General features: G+C 37.7%; 1 protein-coding gene across 20 annotated transcripts in view; it reads right to left on the minus strand.

Annotated features, from left to right (window-relative positions):
- Positions 1–22,647, minus strand: part of NUBPL (nucleotide binding protein like) — a 445,280-nt gene that overhangs the window by 323,390 nt on the left and 99,243 nt on the right. The window lies entirely within an intron of this gene.

Here is a 22,647-nt window from a genome sequence, read left to right on the forward strand (position 1 = left end):
GAAGACGAACTACTGCAATCATAGTGAGAATGGAGATGAAGGAACAAATTTAAGAGATATTTCAAAGATGAAATTAGTGGGATTTACAGAACTATGAGATGTGGGTGATGAGAATAAATCAAAGCAAAAGTAATAAGGTACTAGCCAGGAAAATCATATAATCTAGGCACTTTCCACATTGGCTAAAGGGATTAAAGAAAGTTTATAGGCTCCTGCTCAATGTTGTATGTAACTAAACAATCTAAATATCCAATAAGCTCTCAAGAGTTAAATAAATTGTAAAATCAGTCAAGATGGCATACTATATCATTATTTAAATCATTTTTAAAAGAATATTAATAGCAGGGTAAAATGTTCATGATATGGCATAATGAAGTAAGTTGACTGAAAAGCAGCATGTATAGCATTATCATGATCTCATTATATGCACTGGTAGATTTTTTTAATTGAAGGAATATGCCAAAAAATTAATAGTGGCTTACTTTGATCGTGGGGTAATGGGCCATTATAATTTCTTTCTTGAATATTTTTTCTTATTGTCTAATTATACCACAAGTATAAGACTTTTTTTATTTACAAAAATAAACTTTTGCTTTAATGCAATGCACCTAAAAGCACTGGGGCCTATGGTGAATCTACTGATGCCTGCAACTGTCTCACAAACTGTGGGAAGTGACAGGACCAGACTCCAAGTCTAGTGCGGTTCTTTATGGGAGACTAAATTCACAGCAAATTAAATAAGGTAGTTTTTTTCCTTTAGGAATATCTACTTCAACTACAAAGTATAAAATGGATTATTTCCCATTTAATTTATTTATAATGCCTTAACCTGTATAACTTACGTCGATGTACTTACAAGTGAGAGTTCAGTATAAACCTATACAGATTGTCCCACACATACAATAGCTCAACTTATGATTTTTTTGACTTTATGATGGTATGAAAGCAATATGTATTCAGTAGAAATTATACTTCAAATTTTGAATCTTTATCTTTTCCTGGACTGGTGACATGCATGCAGTATGACACACTCTGGCTATGCAGGGCAGCAGCAACAAGCCAGTTCCCAGTTATTCAGTCATGAGGGTAAACAACACATATTCTTTAGTGTACTGTGCTGCCAGCACTTTTTGGATATGATTTTGCCCAAATGTAGACTAATGTATGTGTTCAGACCATGTTTAATGGAGGCCAGGCTAAGCTGTGATGTTTGGTAGGTTAGGTGTATTAAATGCACTTTTGACTTACGGTATTTTCAGCTTACGATGGGTTAATCAAGACATAACTTCATCATAAATTGAGATGCATATCTGTATTTTATTCTGTGTAGTCATGCAAAAAAGAGATTTAGTCTGTTCACACTCAATTTCAATTACTCAGGTTCATTTGATATACAGCAGACACTACATGCTGAAGAAGCAGCTCAGCAAACACTAATCTTTTTTATATGTACAAGCCAGTCCCTTTTTGCACTTAACAAAACCTGGCTTTCCAAGTTCTAAATTTAGATTTATGAAGAAATCCTGACCTGGTAAAGATAAGCCTAACACAAACGTATATGACTGTGGCAAATCCTCATACATCCTGGATGTGAATAAAATACAAATTATGTAAGTAATGTAATAACTCCCCTTACTAAATAGAAAATTAATATAATTTTTGACTAAAATTTTAATCACTTTGCTGTAAGATAGGCTATACTTGTCTTAGGAAACCACATGTATATTAAAAATATAATCTTACACCAACATTTCTGGACATATGACCGAATCTTATTCTGATCATTTTACAGAAGGCAAAAGTAAAGGCCTGAGATTAAAAACATTTTTCCATTTAGATGTTTAGAAACTTGGTTTGATTTTCTTAACTAAAATTAGTTATATATCTTATTTCTAGGTTTGCTATTAAAGCACACTGGCAGAAAGGCAGTCTTTTCCCTGGGACACTTGTAAATAGCCCCAAGTCTAAGTAGCAGCAATTGTTCATTCAATAAATATAACAAAATTGACAGAGGTCAAACAGTGAGATAGCAGCAGATCTGGCACTAGAGCCGGATCTCCTGGCTTGAAATCTAATGTTCTTCTCTGACAAGATAACAGTTCTTAAAATATGTTTTCCGTGAAAGATAAAAAAAGAGAGTATATTTTAGGATACCAGTTAGTGACTCTTAGAAAGCATCTTCTAGCTCTCAAACCCAGAAACTGCCTTAGATGTTTTGGCTAACTACCACATACTACACAGTGGGTAAGAGTCACCAAAATAATCACTCCGCAAACAAAAAGAATTTTGAATTCTGCAACAGCAATTAGCCACCAGTATCTTACTAGGTTTCTGTGATCTGATGTCCATTTCCATGGAAACAGAAAAAAAAGTGAGAGGCAGCCAAGAGAAGAGATGTCAGAACTTGTCAGGTTCAGTAGTCGGGGCTGAAAGCTGAAAATACCTTTTTTTTTTTTTTAAACAAACACCATCAGCTGACTTCTGGCACGTAATCGATTCTCGAGTTAGGCAACGTCAGCTTGTTTGGAGAAGCATAAAGCTAAAGAACAGGCTTGGGGTTGTTTTGGTGGTGGTGTTTCTTTTTAAGGTTTAGATTAAGAGTGAAGGAGAGACAAATTAAAAGCAACCTTCAAAATTCTAAATTTCTCAAACACAGGAAAGTAATAAAAACTGTTTGAAATGTCACAAAGTGAACAGAAGCATTTCTTGCTATGATAGGGGAAAATGAGGGTCTACCACAGAGCACTGTGTGGAATGAACAGCAACCGGGTAGAGGTAGGGAAAAGAAGGCACAGGAAGCAGCATGTGTAAAGGCCCTGAGACAAGAGAATGTGTGGCCCTTTTAAGATGCTGCAGAACACAAGAGCACTTAATATGAGGTGAGAGGTTATCACACAAGGCTTTCCCAAAGGAGTAACATCTAAGCTAATACATGAAGGATGAGATGGAGTTAGTTAAGAAGAGGGTATCCCAGCAAGACAGGAAAGCAGGAGGGAAGGTCCAGAAGCAAGAGAGAGCAAAGTGAATTCAGGAATAAGAAACTGCCTAAGACAGCCAGAACAGAGTAGAAGTAGGAAAATGTGTCCTGATTAGATAAAAAGGACGTTTTTCCAAGGTTAGATTTTGAACTTTTGTCCAAAAACCAAGGTGCCACAGAAGGGTATAATTCAGGAAAGTAACTTGATGAGATCTGAATTTTGGAAAGATTAGTCAGAATATCTCAGATTATATAGGTATAAAGGTATAAAGTCTGTCTGTTACAACTTTCCCAGAAAACAGAAAAGGGTGGACATTGTAGGGAAGGATAGCAGCAGAGATGGGAGAAAAGAACACCACACGTACAAGCAGTGGGAAAGAAAGAAAGATGAGTCAAGGGTGACACTCAGGATTTTAGCCTGAGCAGGTAGGTGGTTGGTAGTGCCAATCATTAAGTCTCTGTCACAAGAAAAGAAGGAAGACTTTTAGGTATACGAGTGATGGATTCTAATCTGGACTTTAGGACTTTAAGGTATCCACAGGACAGTCAAGCAGAGCTTTCCATTAGGCACTGCCCAGAATGATCACAAAATCAGAAAAGGTTCTTAGAGATGAATTGCAGAGGTTTTAGACTCTGTTCAGATTTTGGCTGCACCATTTGCTAATTACAGTCATGTGCACAGAAGGACATTTTGGTCAATAATGGGCCACATAGGCAATGGTCCCTTAAGATTATAATGGAGCTGCTGAAAAATTCCTATCACCTAGTGACATCATATCTGTTGTAAAGTCATAACTGTCTTCACATCATAGCACAACAAATTACTCATATGTGTGGTTATGCTGGTATAAACAAACCTACTGTACTGCCAGTCATATAAAAGTATAGCATATACACTTAGGTACAGTACATAATACTGGATAATGATGATGATGATAATAAAGGACTATGTCACTAGTTTATGTATTTACTATAGTATGCTTTTCATCATTACTATAGAGTGTATTACTTCCCTTATTAAAAAAACATAGTTACCTGTCAAACAGACTCAGGCAGGTCCTTCAAAAGGCATTCCAGAAGAAGGCATTGTTATCATAGGAAATGACAGCTTCATGCATGTTATTGTCCCTGAAGACCTTTCAATGGGACAAGACGTGGAGGTGGAAGACAATGATACTGATAATCCTGACCCATGTAGGCCTAGCCTAATATGAGTGCTTGTGTCGAAGTTTTTGATCAAAAAAATTTTTTAATAGAAAAAAAAGCTTATAGAAAAAAAGGATGTAAAGAAAGAAAATATTTCCGTACAGATGTATAATGTGTTTGTGGTATAAATGTTATAAGAGTCAAAAAGCTTTTTACAAAGTTTATAAAGTAATAAAGTTACAGTAAGCTAAGGTAGATTTATAATTGAGAGAAGGAAAATTTTTTTTTATAAATTGAGCGTAGCCTAAGTGCACAATGTTTATAAAGTCTACAGTAGTGGACAGCAACGTCCTAGGCAATCACATTCACTCACCACTCACTTACTGACTCACCTACAGCAACTTTCAGTCCTGCAAGCTCCATTCACGGTAAGTACAGTACACAGGGGTACCATTTTTCATATTTTACACTGTATTTTTATTGTACCTTTTCTCTCAAAGTGCTGGGATAACAGGTGTGAGCCACTGCTCCCAGTCTATTGTACCATTTCTATGTTTAGTTATGTTCAGATACACAAATATTTACCATTGTGATGCAATTCCCTATAGTATTCAGTACAATAACATGCTGTTCAATTCTGTAGCCTAGGAGTAATAGGCTATGCCATATAGAGCCTGGGTGTGTGGTAGGCTATACTATCCAGGTTTGTGTAAGTACACTCTCTGACGTTCGTACAATGACAAAATTGCCTATGGACACATTTCTCAGAAAATATCCACATTGTTAAGCAAAGCATGACTGTACATGACCTTAGGTTATTTAGTTTCTAAGCATATAAAAGTGGAATAAGTATACTTATGTTAAGGACTGATATTTAAGAAATGAGCAGAGAAAAGGGAAACTATAGAGCAGAATGAGAAAGAGAGGATAAAAGGTAGACACCACCAGAGAATACAGTATTAGGGAAACTTTAAGATCAATAGATCAAATAGTATAAACAGATCGATTAAAATAAGAATTGAAAAGTATATATAGGAATTTTTAAAGGCATCTCTGGTGACCCAACCCTGACTAAAGCATGGTAGAGCTGAATATAGACAGAAGTATATAGTAGATGAGGGAGTGAGAGACTGATTCAGTAAATTCTTTCGAAGAATTTGGCTGAAGCGAGAAGAAAGTTTAGGCTGGTATCTAGTGGAAGTCATAGAGTAAAGATACTTATTTCTGGTTTGTTGTTTTTTAAAACTGGGAAAAACTTACACATCATAAGTTAAGATGAATTCAGCTGCAAGTAACAGAAAACCTAACAATGCTTAAACCATTAAGGCATTTATTGTTTACTTTTTTTAAAAGTCTGAAATTAGACAACTCTGGGACTTTTTGTGGTATGGTGTGGATGTTTATCCCCTCCAAATTTCATGCTGAAATGTGATTCCCAATGTTGGAAGTGAGGCCTGATGGGAAGTGAATGGATCACGCCAGCGGTTCCCTCATGACTCAGTACCATCCGCTTGGTGGTGAATGAGTTCTCGCTCAGTTAGTTCATGCCAGATCTGGTTGTTTAGAAGAGTCTGGGACCTCCCACCTGTCTCTCTTCCTCCTGCTCTCACCATGTGCTGTGCCTGCTCCCCACCTTGGCCTTCCACCACGATTGTAAGCTTCCTGAGGTCCTCACCAGAAGCAGATGCTGGCACCATGCTTCTTTGTATGCCCTGCAGAATTATCAGCCACTTAAACCTCTTTGCTTAAGAAATTACCCAGTTTCAGCTATTCCTTCACAGTGATGCAAAAAGACTAAGTAGTTTTTTGGTTTTTTTTTCAAAGTCTCAGAGATGTCATCAAAGACCAAGGCTTTGGTCTTTCTTCTTGTTCTGCCACAAAATGGCTACCACTGCCAGGTTGATCATGTCTTTATATTCCCTACAAAGAAAGAGGAAGAACAAAACCTGCCTTTCTATTAGGAAGCAAAATATCTTACATAGAAGCTCTTATCAGACTCTTCCTTCTGTCTCATTGGTTAGAACTGGCTCACATGGCCACACTCAGCTCTAAGAGCAGCTAGATTATCTTCTGACTTTCTAGACCTACTTTTAAGCAGTAAAGAGACAGGGGCTGGGAATAATTTCTACATGGCCAGTCAGTACTGTCATCCACATGCATGTTTAAATGCTGATGGAAGACTAAGAACCAGAAACAGAAGGGAAGAGGGCAAGAATGAATTCAGATACAGATACATTTTTAAGGAGGCTGGTAATTAAGAAAGTTTACACCATATAAATTTAATTTTCTTTGTGAAACAGAAAATGGAATCATGCATTAAAAGTGAAGGGAGAGGCCGGGCACGGTGGCTCACACATGTAATCCCAGCACTTTGGGAGGCTGAGGCGGGCGGATCACGAGGTCAGGAAATCAAGACCATCCTGGCTAACATGATGAAACCCCACCTCTACTAAAAAATACAAAAAATTAGCCGGGCGTGGTGGTGGGCGCCTGTAGTCCTAGCTACTGGGGAGGCTGAGGCAGGAGAATGGTGAGAACCTGGGAGGCAGAGTTTGCAGTGAGCCGAGATGGTGCCACTGCACTCCAGCCTGGGCAACAGAGCGAGACTCCATTTAAAAAAAAAAAAGGTGAAGGGAGAGGTAAAAGGACAGAGGTCTTCAGAATAACAACGCAGATTTTAAATAGTTCCTATGGAGAATAAAAGAGAGGGCTGCCTAGAATAACAGGTTTCTAAGCAAGAGACAAAAAAAAAAAGAATAGAAGAAAAATTTCCTAAGCGTTGTTGGGCAAGGCTAGGCTAGAAATCATTACCTCATACTGCAATCCACATGCCACTTAAAAGGACATCTCTAGCAGCACCCAGCAACCCGAGAGTAAGAATAGAGAAAGTTGAATGCAGAATCCATTCTAAACTGGAGTTTATGGGTTTAGAGTAAAAGGAATGTACCAATGGGTTTGCGGCACAATTGAAAGGAAAAGATACAAAGGAGTTGAAATTATCAGCAGTGGCATTAAAAGTCAGTGGCATAATGTGCCATATATAAACATGTTAGGAAAAAAAATGAAAGGTACAGAAAGTGAAACAGTCAAGGAATCTGACATATAATGGCCTTAATAAAATAACTCAAAGGATGAAAAACTACGGTAAGATAATTAAGACGAATACTTCCAGGAGATAAAATACATGGTGTGCCATGAGAGTGGAGGTCAAGGGCACTCCAGTTGAGAAAGGGAAAAAATTGAAAGGCTAGTGAAACCAACTCAGTAGTCCCAAAGACAGTTTTTTAAAATAAATATAGAAATTGACCCTTCTGGTCTTAAAGCTTAAAACTAACATTTGTCTTATTTGTCTTTCTCAGGAAATGATCCTCAGCCCTCTCAAAAAGTATCAAAGAACTGAAACTCACCAGATCACCACATCCAATGAGATGGCAGACCCTTCATCCATCAGGATTGCTTCCTTACCCTCCGTAATTCCTATTTTCCTAAGTGACCACCTACTTCTCATTAACTAATTCCTCTTCCTTACCCCTCCCTAGTTCCTTTTTTCCCACACATAGTTACATTTCTTCCCTGATATAATAACCCCCCAATTTTAGTTGGTCAAGGAGATGGATTTGAAACTGATCTCCCATTGCCTCAGCTGCTGCACGTGATTAAAGCCTTCTTCCCCAGCAATATTAATTGTCTCAGTGACTGGTTTTCTGTGTAGTGGGTCACAGGACCTAGACCAAACCCCTGATGTTTTAGTAACACTGGGATGTTAAAGTTTATTGTCTATGTGAACTCTGAAGTTATCCAAGATGGTGGGTAGAACTAGAGGCAATTTAGAAAGTGCCAACATCTTTAACAAGTGAGAAAAAAAGTGACCAGAGAAGAGAATGAGAGAAGGATTATCCTTTCTTTTTTTTTTTTTTTAGATGAGTTTTGCTCTTGTTGACTAGAGCTGGAGTGCAATGGCATGATCTCGGCTCACAGCAACCTCCACATCCTGGGTTCAAGCAATTCTATTGTCTCAGCCTCCCGAGTAGCTGGGATTACAGGCGTGCACCACCATGCCCGGCTAATTTTGTATTTTTAGTAGAGACAGGGTTTCTCCACGTTGGTCAGGCTGGTCTCAAACTCCCCACCTCAGGTGATCCGCCCACCTTGGTCTCCCAATGTGCTAAGATTACAGGCGCGGGCCACCACTCCTGGCCGATTATACTTTTAATAACTATGACTATCAGAAAGAATGTAAGTATAAAGATCCTCAGTGAGGGATACCATTCTCTCAATACCCAAGAGGCACCCTTCTACAGGGGACCCCTAGAATGTCCATCAGTGGGACAGGAAGGAGGCAAAATCCTGCCCCTGTCTCCCTTGGACCTGGCTAGATACTGCTTTTACCACCCACAGAGTCACCCTCCTGCCCTGAGAGCTAGCAAGAGGCCAAGACTCACAGAACCAACACCACCCCTCTGTCAGCAGAAAGCAGTTACAAAAGACTGACCTTCATCCATTTTTCCTCAAAGATTTGTGTTCTTGGGCTGTTGAGGAGGGAAATGTTAAAGGTAGTCAGACGGGCATGAGCGGGGCAGGAAAGGGCACTTCTCCCCCACCCACTAGGAATGTCAGGTGATGGCTGGACAATTATCACACTGCCTCTCTATAAATGATAATTCGGCAGCTGTGCCAGGCAGAGACAATCTCCTGTTGATCCACAGCTGTTAAAGTGTTAATTAAACGCAGGCACCAAGGAGAAGCAAAAAAGGCTTCCAATGAAATCTCAGGTATTGGGCGATTGAGTCCAGGCATGCACATTGATATGGTTTGGCTCTGTGTCCCTGCCCAAATCTCATCTTGTAGCTCCCATAATTCCCACACGTTGTGGGAGAGACTCAGTGGGAGATAACTGAATCATGGGGGTGGGTCTTTCCCATGCTGTTCTCAAGATAGTGAATAAGTTTCACAAGATCTGATGGTTTTAAAATTGGGAGTTTCCCTGCACAAGCTCTCTCTGTCTGCCACCACCCATGTAAGAGGTGACTTGCTCCTCATTGCCTTCTGCCATGATTGTGAGGCCTCCCCAGCCATGTGGATCTGTAAGCCCATTAAACCTCTGTTTCTTCCCAGTCTCAGGTTATGTCTTTATCAGCAGTGTGAAAACAGACTAATACACACATTAAGAGACAAAATGGTGGAGTATGACCTTACTGGGGCACTCCACTGGAAAAGGGAAGAAAGCCTCATATGGGCATGTGTACAACTTCCCAAACACACTATGTGTGCTCAATTCCCAAAGGTAAGAAAGGCACTGTGCATGCAGGGGAAAGGGGCACAAGATGACGATTTGTAAAGTCCTAGGATCACGGTTAGACAGGGCACTTATTCTTCAAGTTGCCCACTTGGATCTCTTCCAAATGCACTTTCCTTTCTTTCCTCCTGCTCTAAAGTTTTTTAATAAACTTCCCCTCCTGCAAAAAGAATATAAGAATATAAGTATTGGAGTAGAAGCTGCCCTAGCAAATAAGGAATATGCCAAATCTTACCCTAAATCTCTAGTAGACACTGAGTCAAAAAAACAAGCTCTACTTATGACTTCACTAAAAGCATTGTCTGCAGGGAATCAGTTTTTAGTTAAAGATATTAAGGAGAATTTATGTAATATAAAATTGGACACCAGAAGCACCAAACAAAAATTGGGGAAGAAAAGGAAGAAATGTTTAGGTTTAAGAGAAAGGAAGTCCTAAACAGCATAAAGATGAAAATGTTTCTTTTTAATAACCAGAGAGGCTTATTTTGGGGCACTTACCAAGAGTAACAGGAATGTGGGGTATAATAGAATTAGTAGACCTCAAAAGTATTTTTTACAAAACCATCCTAGTAGCCTCTCTGGCTGGAGAATATTATAGTCGAAACCAATTGTACTTTCAAGGAATTCCGAGTTTTAATAAATGGACAATTTCAGTAGCAATATGTCATACCTACTAGGTTAATATCCAAATTTAGCTTTCAACATACATTCATTCTGGAAACCAGTATTATTCACATTATTTCTATAAAGAATTTAACCTTGCCCCCAAAGGCCCCAAGATAATTTGTCTTTGACCTCAGCTTCTAGGATGTAATCTCTAAGGTCTCTGCTCATGGGCCTTGAACTAGCCATGTAGTAATAATGTGATTTAGAGTGGGTTTGGGTCATGCCTGAAGGGACAGGAGAACCAAAGAATGAGATCAGTCATATGGGCAATCAATCATGCCCCTATCACAGAGCACCAACAAAAACTTTGAACATCAAGGCTCACATGAGCTTCCCTGGTTGTCAATGCTACACCCATATTGTCATACATCAATGCCAGGAGACTAACAGACTGAGTCTGAGGGGAAAAGACAACAGAAGCTCTGCATTTGATAACTCCCTAGACTCCACCTTATGCACTTCTTCCCTTGGCTGATTTTAATATGTACTCTTTTCCTGTAATAAACTATAAGTGTGAGTATAACATCTTTCAGTGAGTTCTTGGAGTCCTTCTAACAAATTATTGAACCTAAGGATGATCTTGGGAACCCCTACGCTTGCAGTCAATGTCAAAAGTGAGGGCAGTCTCATGGGGACTATGCTCTTTAACACCATTATTTGACCTAAACTCTTCACATACTGCGAAAGGTTCTCTCTAAATCTATTTGTTCACAGGGAATAAAAATGATTTGAAAAGAATCCAATACTTGACATTAGCTGAAACTATTACTGAATAGTAACTAGTCTACTGACCACTAATGGCCATCTGCTTCCACAAATCCCTCTGAACAGTGTAGAAGTACCAACAATTAACCACTAAGAAAAGTGCTGTTGGGTTTTAATCTGGATAACATAGACATTTACTGTGTCACTGGACAGAAACTTATTTCCCTTTATTGAATACTAGCTTGTTCTGGGTAACTGGGAAATGCCACTGTACCTCAGTGAAATGTAATTAAGCCCAAATAATGAATACTGTACAACAATTTTAATTCAATTTTTAAGTTTTATCTTATTTTAATTGACAAAGAATAACTGCACAGTATATTTATGTGGTGCAATGTGATGTTTAGATACATGCTGACATTGTGGAATGATGAAATCAAGCAACTAATGTACTCATCACCTCACATAGTTAATATTTTAAAATTTTTTTATGGTAAAAACATTTAAAATCTAATCCTACAGTTACTATACTTAACAAATGAATTCTACTACTGCAGTTATTGACATCACAACATAGAAGAGTATCAAACTTCTCACTGCCAAACACTACTAAAAAGACTTTATAACAGGTCTCCATATAAACTGCACCAAAATATATTTCAGAGTAAAGATATTTACAGATGCATTCTCTCAGAAATGTCTTATAAAATACAAAGTATAAAATACAAAACTTGTAGCTGAATGTGAACTTGGGAAGCAAAGGAATACTCTTAATATTTTGTCAATTAGCGTTTCAGGGATGACATTAAAAAGAGTGTTTTCAATCTTTCAAGCAAAAAATTAAAACTTTTAAAACTTCAGTTGTACAGTTTAGTTAAAAGGTGAGCTTAAAGAACCAGAGAGATTACAAGTAGCACCCTGCCCAAGTTATTTAACCTCATTGTGCCTCAGTTTCATCATTTGTAAAAATAATAATAATAGTAATAGTACATTACACAGAATTGTGTGATTTAAATGTGAATGCAGATAAATAATATAAGGCTTAGCAGATAGTAAATACCTAATAATAGGTAGCTATTTTTAGTAAAATATAATTGTCTAGGGATAATACATCAATTCAACCTATTTAATTTGATGCTTTCTGCATTCAGATAATTAATACACCAGATTTAGATGCCACCAACATAAACTAACTATAAAGGTCTAATATATTTGTTTCTACAGACATATAGGTTTATCATAAACAAACAAAAAATATTTTTAAAAGATGTTTAAGTCATTATGGGCCGGGCGCAGTGGCTCATGCCTGTAATCCCAGCACTTTGGGAGGCCAAGGCGGGTGGATTGCTTGAGATCAGGAGTTCAAGACCAGCCCGACCAACATGGCAAAATGCCATCTCAACTAAAAACACAAAAATTAGCCAGACATGGTGGTGCATGCCTGTAGTCTCAGCTACTCGGGATGCTGAGGCAGGAGAATTGCTTGAACCCAGGAGACGGAGGTTGCAGTGAGCCAAGATCGCGCCACTGCACTCCAGCCTGGGTGACAAAGCGAGATTCCATCTCAAAAACAAAAAAAAGGTTTAAGTCACTATTGAGTCACTTCTTTTGGTGGACTTTCCATCAACACCAAATTAATAATAATACATAAAATAAGTGGTAAACACAGACACATGCCTATGAAGGCAAATAGTATAGAATTTTTTTTCAAACTATGAATGATCACATAGCACTGGCTTAAAAAAAAAATCGGTAAGTAAAGGTTCACAGTAGCCAAAAGAATCTACAGGGCAGGCTTCGTGCCTTTTTTATTTATAACAATATCCCTAACATCTAACTACTGAAAAAATGAATAAAGCCAGACTGTAACTTCTTTCAAAAGTAGCAAGGAGACACTGATAGTCTCTGAAATTACTGACATGAGAGCTATGCTTTGGGAAGAATCATCTGGCAATCTCTGGTAAGCAATGGGGGGAAAATAAAGTCAGTGATGAGGGCACAAAAGAGGATGTTACTAAAACAAGTTACCAAAACTGCCACCATCAGTTTAAAACAGTCTTTCAACACTTAAAAAACAAAGACCAAAATGAATGACATAGAATCACTCTGCAGCAATTATGGCAAAGATGGGAATACAATCCAATCAGTATTAAAATAATTATGAGAAAAACATTGACTATATCTCATCATATCTAAAACACCATAGATTGGAAGATACACCATTATTTTATATACAACCAAGAAAGAAAACAATGCTAAATATTAAACTGACACAATGCCAAGATGTTACTGATTATAAAATACACTACAATTTCAGAGACATTAAAATTTGAAAAATATATATCTTAAAGTCAATGAAATATAGTAACTACCTAAACAGTAAAAAGAGGTCATAATCCCCAGTACTGGAAGTCCCCAATAATACTTATTGCTCTCCTCATCGCCTGGTTGGGATCTGTTCAAGTCTTCTTGGAGCTTAAATAGCCCCAGCAGGCTTTTGACATCTGACTCTGACCCCATGATCCCCAACTGCACCAAAAGATAAAGGGTAAGCCCTTACCTGTCCAACAGGGGCCACTACTCTAAGAAGCTCTCCTAAAGGCTCAGCAAGTAATCTCACGTGATCTTTATTAAGGCTTCTCAATTACCACTGCAGAAGACAAGACTCTATGTTTTATAATTACCCTCATCTTAACTCAGTTCAAATCACTGTAGGTTATTCTTCAAAGTCTGCATGATGGAAAATGGAGAGATTTTTCTCTTTAACTGGGCTGGTCACAGATGAAGTCATGCCTTTCCTTTTTTCAATGCTGTGTATTTAATCTGCAACAAAAATGTTAAGCCCTAACAGCCTTTTCATATTTTAGTTTGTCACCTTGGCATTGAAGAATAAATACTGATTTAAAAAAATTTTTTAAGTCTGCATTAACAAGAGAAAGAGTAAAAAAGTGAGGCGTTCTTCTGGAAGTGTTTAAGGTAGAAATAGGATATTGTAAGGGTGGCAATTAGCCTCCTTTTAATTTATTTATTTTCAAAGGCAAATTACTTCAGCCTCACTATTTCTTGTTCCTAATAAATTGTGTCTGATATCTTTCATCCCCCTTTGATCAATATATTTCACTGGCTTGGCACATTTTTCTAATAGTGTTTCTTTTTGCTCTAATTTTGATTGTTGGCTTTCAATTGAATAAGACTGTGCCATTTTATCTCTTATAAATAAGCCAGCTTTCTGCATGCTTCCTACTTTTGTCAGAGCTACAGTTAGAGCCTAAGCTTAACATGAACTAACGGTTTCAGGACCTCTATTTCATTACTTTCCTCTGGTAGATACACAAAGAAGGACATGAGAAAAGTTTATGTCTGGTCAGAACAAAAGACTACCCAAATATCTTTGCTTTATATTTGAAACACTGGTCAAATTTAAACTACAATGATGGCTTCAATTTCATAGTACCTTTATGTCCTTTCTCTTTCTTGTTACTTCCTTTCCCGTTCTCTTTTCAGATTCAGGCCTGGAGTTAGACAAGACATTCTGTTTTTCTCTTATATTTTTACTTCTTTATTTAGAAGCCAGAAAAATCAGAAATGAAATCTGTTGTTACACTTTTTTTTTTTATTATACTTTAAGTTCTAGGGTACATGTGCATAGCGATGCAGGTTTGTTACATATGTATACTTGTGCCATGTTGCTGTGCTGCACCCATCAACTTCGTCAGCACCATCAACTGTCATTTATCAGGTATAACTCCAAATGCAATCCCTCCCCTCTCCCCTCCCACGTGTGGGCCCCGGTGTGTGATGTTCCCCTTCCAGGTCAAGTGATGTTGTTCCAGTTCCACCTATGAGTGAGAACTTATGCGATTGTTTAGTTTTCTGTTCTTTGTGATAGTTTGCTGAGGAATGATGGTTTCCAGCTGCATCCATGTCTAAAGGACACAAACTCATCCTTTTATGGCTGCATAGTATTCCATGGTGTATATGTGCCACATTTTCTTAATCCAATCTTTTTGTCACTGGCCGGACATTTAGGGTTGATTCCAAGTCTTTGCTATTGTGAATAGTGCCACAATAAACATGCGTGTGCGTATTCTTTGGCAGCATGATTTATAATCACTTTGAAGGTGTATACCCAGTAATGGGATGGCTGGGTCATATATTACTTCACTTCTAGATCCTTGAGGAATTGCCATACTGTTTTCATAATGGTTGAACTAGTTTACAATCCCACCAACAGTGTAAAAGTGTTCCTATTTCTCCATCCTCTCCAGCACCTGTTGTTTCCTGACTTTGTGATTTGCCATTCTAACTGGTGTGAGATGGTATCTACATTTGGTTTGATTTGCATTTCTCTGATGGCCGGTGAGATGAAGATTTTTTCATGGGTCTATTGGCTGTGTGAATGTCCTCTTTTGAAATGTCTATTCATATCCTTTGCCCACTTTTGATGGGGTTATTTTTCTTGTAAGTTGTTTGGAGTTCTTTGGCAAGGTTCTGGATATTGGCCCTTTGTCTGATAGGTAGATTGCATTTTCTCCCATTCTGTGGGTTGCCTGTTCCTCTATGGTAGTTTCTTTTTGCTGTGCAGAAGCTCTTTTAATTTAATTGGGTCATTTGTCAATTTTGGCTGTTGCCCGTTGCTTTTGGTGTTTCAGACATGAAGTCTTTGCCATGCCTATGTCCTGAATGGTATTGCCTGGGTTTTCTTCTAGGAGTTTTATGGTATTAGGTTTAACATTTAAGTCCCTAATCCATCTTGAATTAATTACACTAGGTGATATAAGAGGTAAGGAAAGGATCAGTTTCAGCTTTCTACTTATGGCTAGCCAATTTTCCCAGCACCATTTATTAAATGGGAATCGCTTTCCCCATTTCTTATTTTTGTCAGGTTTATCAAAGATCAGATGGCTGTAGGTGTGTGGTATTATTTCTGGGGGCTCTGTTCTGTTCCATTGGGTCTATATCTCTGTTTTGGTACCAGTACCATGCTGTTTTTGGTTACTGTGGCCTTGTGGTATAGTTTGAGTCGGGTAGTGTGATGCCTCCAGCTTTGTTCTTTTGACTTAGGATTGTCTTGGAGATCACGGGCTCTTTTTTGGTTCCATATGAACTTTAAAAGCAGTTTTAATCCAATTCTGTGAAGAAACTCATTGAGTAGCTTGATGGGATGGCATTGAATCGATAGAAATTACCTTGGGCAGTATGGCCATTTTCTAATATTGATTCTTCTATCTATGAGCACATGGTATGTTCTTCCATTTTGTTTTATGTCTCTTTTTGTTTTCACTGAGCAATGGTTTGTAGTTCTCCTTGAAGAGGTCCTTTATCCATGTGGATTAGTTCTAGGTATTTTATTCTCTTTGGAAACAGTGTGAATGATTATTCATGATTTGGCTCTCTGTTGTCTGTTACTGATGTATAAGAATGCTTATGATTTTTACATTATTTGTATCCTGAGACTTTACTACTGAAGTTCTTATCAACTTAAAATTACAGGCTGAGACAATGGGGTTTTTCTAAATATACAATCATGTCATCTGCAAACAGGGACAATTTGACTTCTTCTTTTCCTAACTGAATACATGATTTCTTTCTCTTGCCTGATTGCCCAGAACACAACTTACTATGTTGAATAGGAGTGGTGAGAGGGGGCATCCCGTCTTGATGCCAGTTTTCAAAGGAATTTTTTCCAGCTTTTGCCCATTCAGTATGATATTGGCTGTGAGTCTGTCATAAATGGCTCTTAGTATTTTTCAAATACGTTCCATCAATACCCGAATTTATTGGCGTTTTGGCATGAGGGCTGTTGAATTTTGTCAAAGGCCTTTCTGCATCTATTGAGATAATGCGTGGTTTTGTCTTTGGTTCTGTTTATATGCTGGATTACATTTTATTGATTTCATTATGTTGAGACGGCCTTTGCATCCCAGGGATGAAACCCACTTGATCATGGTGGATGGCTTTTGATGTGTTACTGGATCGGTTTGCCAGTATTTTCTTGAGGATTTTGCATAGATGTTCATCGGGATATTGGTCTAAAATTCTCTTTTGTTGTGTCTCTGCCAGGCTTTGGTATCAGGATGATGTTGGCCTCATAAAATGAGTTGGGGAGGATTCCTCTTTTTTCTATTGATTGGAAGGAATAGTTTCAGAAGGAATGGTACCAGCTCCTCTGGTAGAATTCAGCTGTGAATCCATCTGGTCCTGGACTTTTTTTTGGTTGGTAGGCTATTAATTATTGCCTCAATTTCAGGGAGCCTGCTATTGGTCTATTCAGGGATTCAGTTTCTTCCTATGGTTTTAGTCTTGGGAGAGTGTAAGTGTCAGGAAATTATCCATTTCTTCTAGATTTTCTAGTTTATTTGGTAGAGGTGTTTATAGTATTCTCTGATGGTAGTTTGTATTTCTGTGGGGTCGGTGGTGATATCCTTTATCCTCATTTTTTTAATGCGTCTATTTGATTCTTCTCTCTTTTCTTCTTTATTAGTCTTGCTAGCGGTCTGTCAATTTTGTTGATCTTTTCAAAAACCAACTCCCTGGATTCATTGATTTTTTTTTTTTTTGGAGGGTTTTGTCTCTATCTCCTATGTTTGTATTTAAGCGGTCCAAATTGAACCGCACCCAATTCTATGTTCTGAAAGTTTCTAATTCTCTAATGTTCACTTAGTGAGAATGAGAAAGTAATATGAATGGACAGAATCAGGGAAAGATCTACCTCTCTCTTTAGGGAGCATTTGACTCAATGACAGGAAAGTAAAATTGGTAACATGAGCCCACACCTTCAATTATTTCTAGAGCCTGAGTTAGCCTACAAATGGGTTGAGAACATGTTTTTTTCACTCAGGTGAAAGTCATATCCGAAGTAAACAAAGACTTTAAACTGGGAATTAAGGGGAAAATCAGGGATGAGGAAGTTAATGCCATATTGAAAAGTTCTAAGGAAGAAGGCCATGTAACTAGATAAAGAAGCATAACCTTGCCAAAGGAGAAAGCCAGTGTGAAGAAATAGCTAGTGATATAACAAATGGAGACAAAGGATTGACAATGCAGCATCGAGGAACAGTGTAAGACCTGTCTGAAAGACCTAAAGCCTAAAGAAGGAATTCATGGCCAAGAACAGTAAAGTACCTTCCTCTTCCAAAGATGACAGAACTAGAGTTGACCCAAGAAGGCCGATCAATAATATAGAGCAGAATATAATCTAGCTCAGCTATATATAACCAGAAGGTTGCAACAGGAGGTCTTCCCTGGGTGTTGGGTTAGAAAAATACTCCAACAGCCAGGTCCCTCCCGCCCAGCTTTCCAAACTGCTACAATTCAAAACTACACAGCACAAGCAATAAGTGTCAGTGGCTGATACTTTAAAACAATGACTCCCCTTCTTACTTTATACTTTGGTTACTTTGTTTTATTTCTATTGCTTTCTTGATAAAATTACCCATTTAAAGCATCAGATCACTAAGTAATTTTATCAAGTGAAAAGTGTCTCTATACCTGCATTACTAGAAATCAAAAGATAAAAGTAAATTAGTGAAGTAATAACATTGACCAACTCTACTCTAGCACTTGAGAAATTTGGCATAAAATGACTCAGGTGGTGTTTTAGTCTGTTTTCTGTTGCTATAACTGAATACCATAGACTGCGTAATTTATAAAGAATAGAGTTTTACTTAGCTCATGGTTCTGGAGGCTAGGAAGTCCAAGGTCAAGATACTAGCATCTTGTGAGGGCCTTTGTGCTGCATAATTCCATCAAGAAAGGACAAGTAAGCAATGCAAAAGAGAAAGCACAGGCGGCCAGGCTCACCATATAACAATACACTCTTGTAATAACTAACCCATTCCCAAGATAACATTAATTCATTCACGAGGACTCAGTCCTTCACGACCCCACCACCTGTCATTAGGCCCCACCTCCCAACACTGCCTGGTTGGGGATCAAGTTTCAACATGAGATTTGGAGGTGACCAACACCCAAACCATAGTGAGTGGGAAACGGGGAACAGTTGGTGCCAATCTAAAAAGTTACAGTAACTTTTTGACCAACACCCAAACCATAGTGAGTGGGAAACGGGGAACAGTTGGTGCCAATCTAAAAAGTTACAGTAACTTTTAGTCTTAGATAGATCCAGTAGCAACCTTTAAAATAAATAAATAAATAAAAAAGGAACACTACAATATTCAAAAACTGCATATATAAGTACTCATCATCACAGGGAGTTGGAGGCACACATGTAAGTCATCTGACAACAGAAAAAGAAGGACATTTTAAGTAGGAGGAAATAACCAGCAATTAATATTCATAGGCTGTTTCTAACTCCTTCTAACAACTTGTTCTCTTTAAATGCTGACTACAGGGTTTGCTCTATGACATGGACCTTAAATGAGACTGCAAACTTTTATACTATGTAACACTATTACCAACCTGATGGTCAACACTATGTAACACTTAGCCTTGTTCTCTAAATTCCAACTCTGATTGCCTTAAATAAAACATTGTACAATAGTATTTTAAAATCATCAAAACGTCTAGCATATCTATATTTCTTATTATTACAAGTCAAAAGTAGATCTGTAACTAAAGGCTTTATTTTACATTTTGAACTCTGGATCTATGTCTTACACAACTGTGTGACCTCAACATCCAAGCAATGGCCCAAACACAGTGAATACCCAATAAATGTCTGTAGCTGGCTGGGCACGGTGGCTCACGCCTGTAATCCCAACACTTTGAAAGGCCAACGTGGGCGGATCATGAGGTCAGGAGTTCCAGACCAGCCTGACCAACATGGTGAAACCCTGTCTCTGCAAAAAATACAAAAATTAGCCGGGCGTAGTGGTTTATGCCTGTAATCCCAGCTACTCAGGAGGTTGAGGCAGGAGAATCACTTGAACCCAGGAGGTGGAGGTTTCAGTGAGCTGAGATCGTGTCACTGCACTCCAGTCTGGGCAACAGACCGAGACTCCATCATAAATAAATAAATGTATGTATGTATGTATGTATGTTGCTGTAAGATGACAAAAAGCCCAATGACATTTTTAAAGTACAATAATAAGTATCTGCTATCAGCTCAATAAATAATTATTAAATAAGTGAAAAAATGTTCAAAAAGAACTTCTGTTAGATTAATCAAACTAAGTTACTCACCAGATAATACTGCCTTATAAAAATATTTCAAAGAACTGGACTTTAGTTATATATCTATTTCCTTGTTCACTGATCTATAATTTTAAAACAGAAAAAAGAATTCAAAATGTGGATTAATGTACCTGATCCCTTAGCTTCAGATAAGCTCCCAAATAAATCTAAGAACAATAACTGGACTATATTATATAGAAAGTCTACCTCATGTTGGCCGGGCGTGACGGCTCACACCTGTAATCCCAGCACTCTGGGAGGCCAAGGTGGGTGGATCACAAGGTCAGGAGATTGAGACCATCCTGGCTAACACAGTGAAACCCTGTCTCTACTAAAAACACAAAAAATTAGCTGGGCATGGTGGCGGGAGCCTGTAATCCCAGTTACTGGGGAGGCTGAGGCAGGAGAACAGTGTGAACCCAGGAGGCGGAGCTTGCAGTGAGCTGACATGTGCCACTGCACTCCAGCCTGGGCAACAGAGCGAGACTCCATCACAAAAAAAAACAAAAAGAAAGTCTACTACATGCTTAAAGGTTTTGTTGTTGTTGATGTTGTTGTTGTTGTTGTTGTTGTTGTTGTTTTTAAATTATGTCTTAGGTGCCTGAAAGGCTACCACCCTGTCCAACTGAATTAATTAATGTTTCTCATTCCTTAATGTTTAAAGCATTTTAAAAATATGAGGCCTGCTAGAGTACCTGATGATGCAAAAATCATAAAAAGAAATTAATAAGGTCACATGCCCCAAACTGACAATAACGATATTCAATGACTTCACCTGTAGTTAATGCATAGTCTATGAACCTTTTCCATGCAAGGTAATAAATTTCTTTGGTATATTTAGATATGGCTAACTTAATTATCTTAAGAACATCATTTAATATTTTATCTCTCTAACACTTAGGCATAACTTAATATATCATACCATAAATCTGGATGAGGTGGATGAGGATGGCAACTTATATTAGTTTTATAATGTCAAAGGAAGAAAGACAGATCATTTCCTTAGAAACTATTTAAACTATGAATGACTACAAAGAAGGTCGTCTGAAGTACTTTTCTCATGCCTCCATATATCTTAAGAGCCTGAATATATCCAGATCTATTACTACCATAAAATTAGATGTATTTAGATATGATTCGGTTAATTACAGACACCTTATAACTACTAATATTTAAACACTGAATTGTTTCACAATTTACCTTAAAGTGAACTATTTTAAGAGCCTTTAAAATCATTGGGTATAAAAATAATTTCTGATATAGAATACTGTTTGAAATCAAATGGGTTATAGACTTTAAAATGTTTTCATTATACTGACTTTATATCAAAATGGCACCTGTAATAAAAAATTACAATATTTATTTCCACAATACATTGGCCATTACCTAAGAAACCTCTACTGCTGCAAATAATAAGCAGGGGGAAAAAAAAAAAAGAATGTGGTCATTAATTATTCTGTTAAACACTGAGAAAATACACCTATTACAGCTTCTTGTATAATCACTTGCCATTTAAGAAACTATGTATCAAACTCCTTTGGCTCTTCCCATGAGAGGTACTTAAGGGGCTCAATTTTTTCTTTTTTTCATTTTATACAGGATTAAGCAGAGCTTAGCCCAACTCAGAATCAAAATTATTTAGGAAACCAAAAGCTGAGAATATTCCTTATTCAAAAGTGAAATTCCATTGTCAGGGAAATCACTAATACCAACTATCAAGGGAAAATGTCTCATTTCTATTGCAGGATCAGCTAAAGTGAAACTGCTTCTTTAGTTGCTAGGAAACAACCAACTCATTATATGCCATTATCAGAACCCTAGAGAAGAAAACTGGCATCTGCTTCACATTTGGGGATACTGAAGATTGAACTAAAAGCACTGAAACTGCTGCCAAAATCCCTGGTCTCCAGGGTTTACACTATGACCACAGCAGGTGCTGACATCAGACTAGCCTTTGAAGTTTTTCTTTCTGTGGCTCTTTTTCTAATAACTAAAATTGTTTTCTTCAATATCACATATTTTAAAACACAAAGATTCTAAGAAAACACTTTTCTCATTTGCGTTAAACTAATTATATCTATATTCAGGAGCACAATTCAGGAGGAAAAAAATACTAATCAGGAATCTTAACAAATAACAGAAAAATTTAAAATTATCAGTCATTGAGTGAAATGTATTAGATGTTTATGCCTACAATTATTAAAGTCAAAATAGAAAATAAAAGGAAATTGTTTCAAATATCAGGAGAATAAAAAGGAATACATACTGATAAATCTAATGCTCAAAATAATATCCTAGCATATATCTGCCTATTTTTCCTAATACATCCTAAAGTTTAACTTTAAAAAACTATATATCCTGGCACGCTTTTTTCCCAAGGCATCACAAAATGCATTCATGAACATATACCATATTTATTCATCAATCTTTTCCCTTCCTTCTAGCAGATGAGGTTAGAAGGACATATGGTGAAATTATGCAGATTACTGAACAGTGGCCAGCTGAAACCAAGAGACTCCCTATACTACTGCTTATGTATCCTGAAAAATAAGTTATCCTTCAGAAGAAGCTGCAGAGATTGGTAAAGGCATTGACAAACCATCTTCCTTCATGAAATTACATGGAACAATCCTGGCAAGACTGCCCCGTCCTGGTATAATTCTTCACCCCACCTCCTACTCTAATGTTCGCCTCATTTCCATTACTCACGAGCCTGCCACTC

The sequence above is a fragment of the Papio anubis genome, chromosome 7 (genome assembly GCF_008728515.1).
Source record: "Papio anubis isolate 15944 chromosome 7, Panubis1.0, whole genome shotgun sequence".
NCBI classification, from domain to species: Eukaryota; Metazoa; Chordata; class Mammalia; order Primates; family Cercopithecidae; genus Papio; species Papio anubis.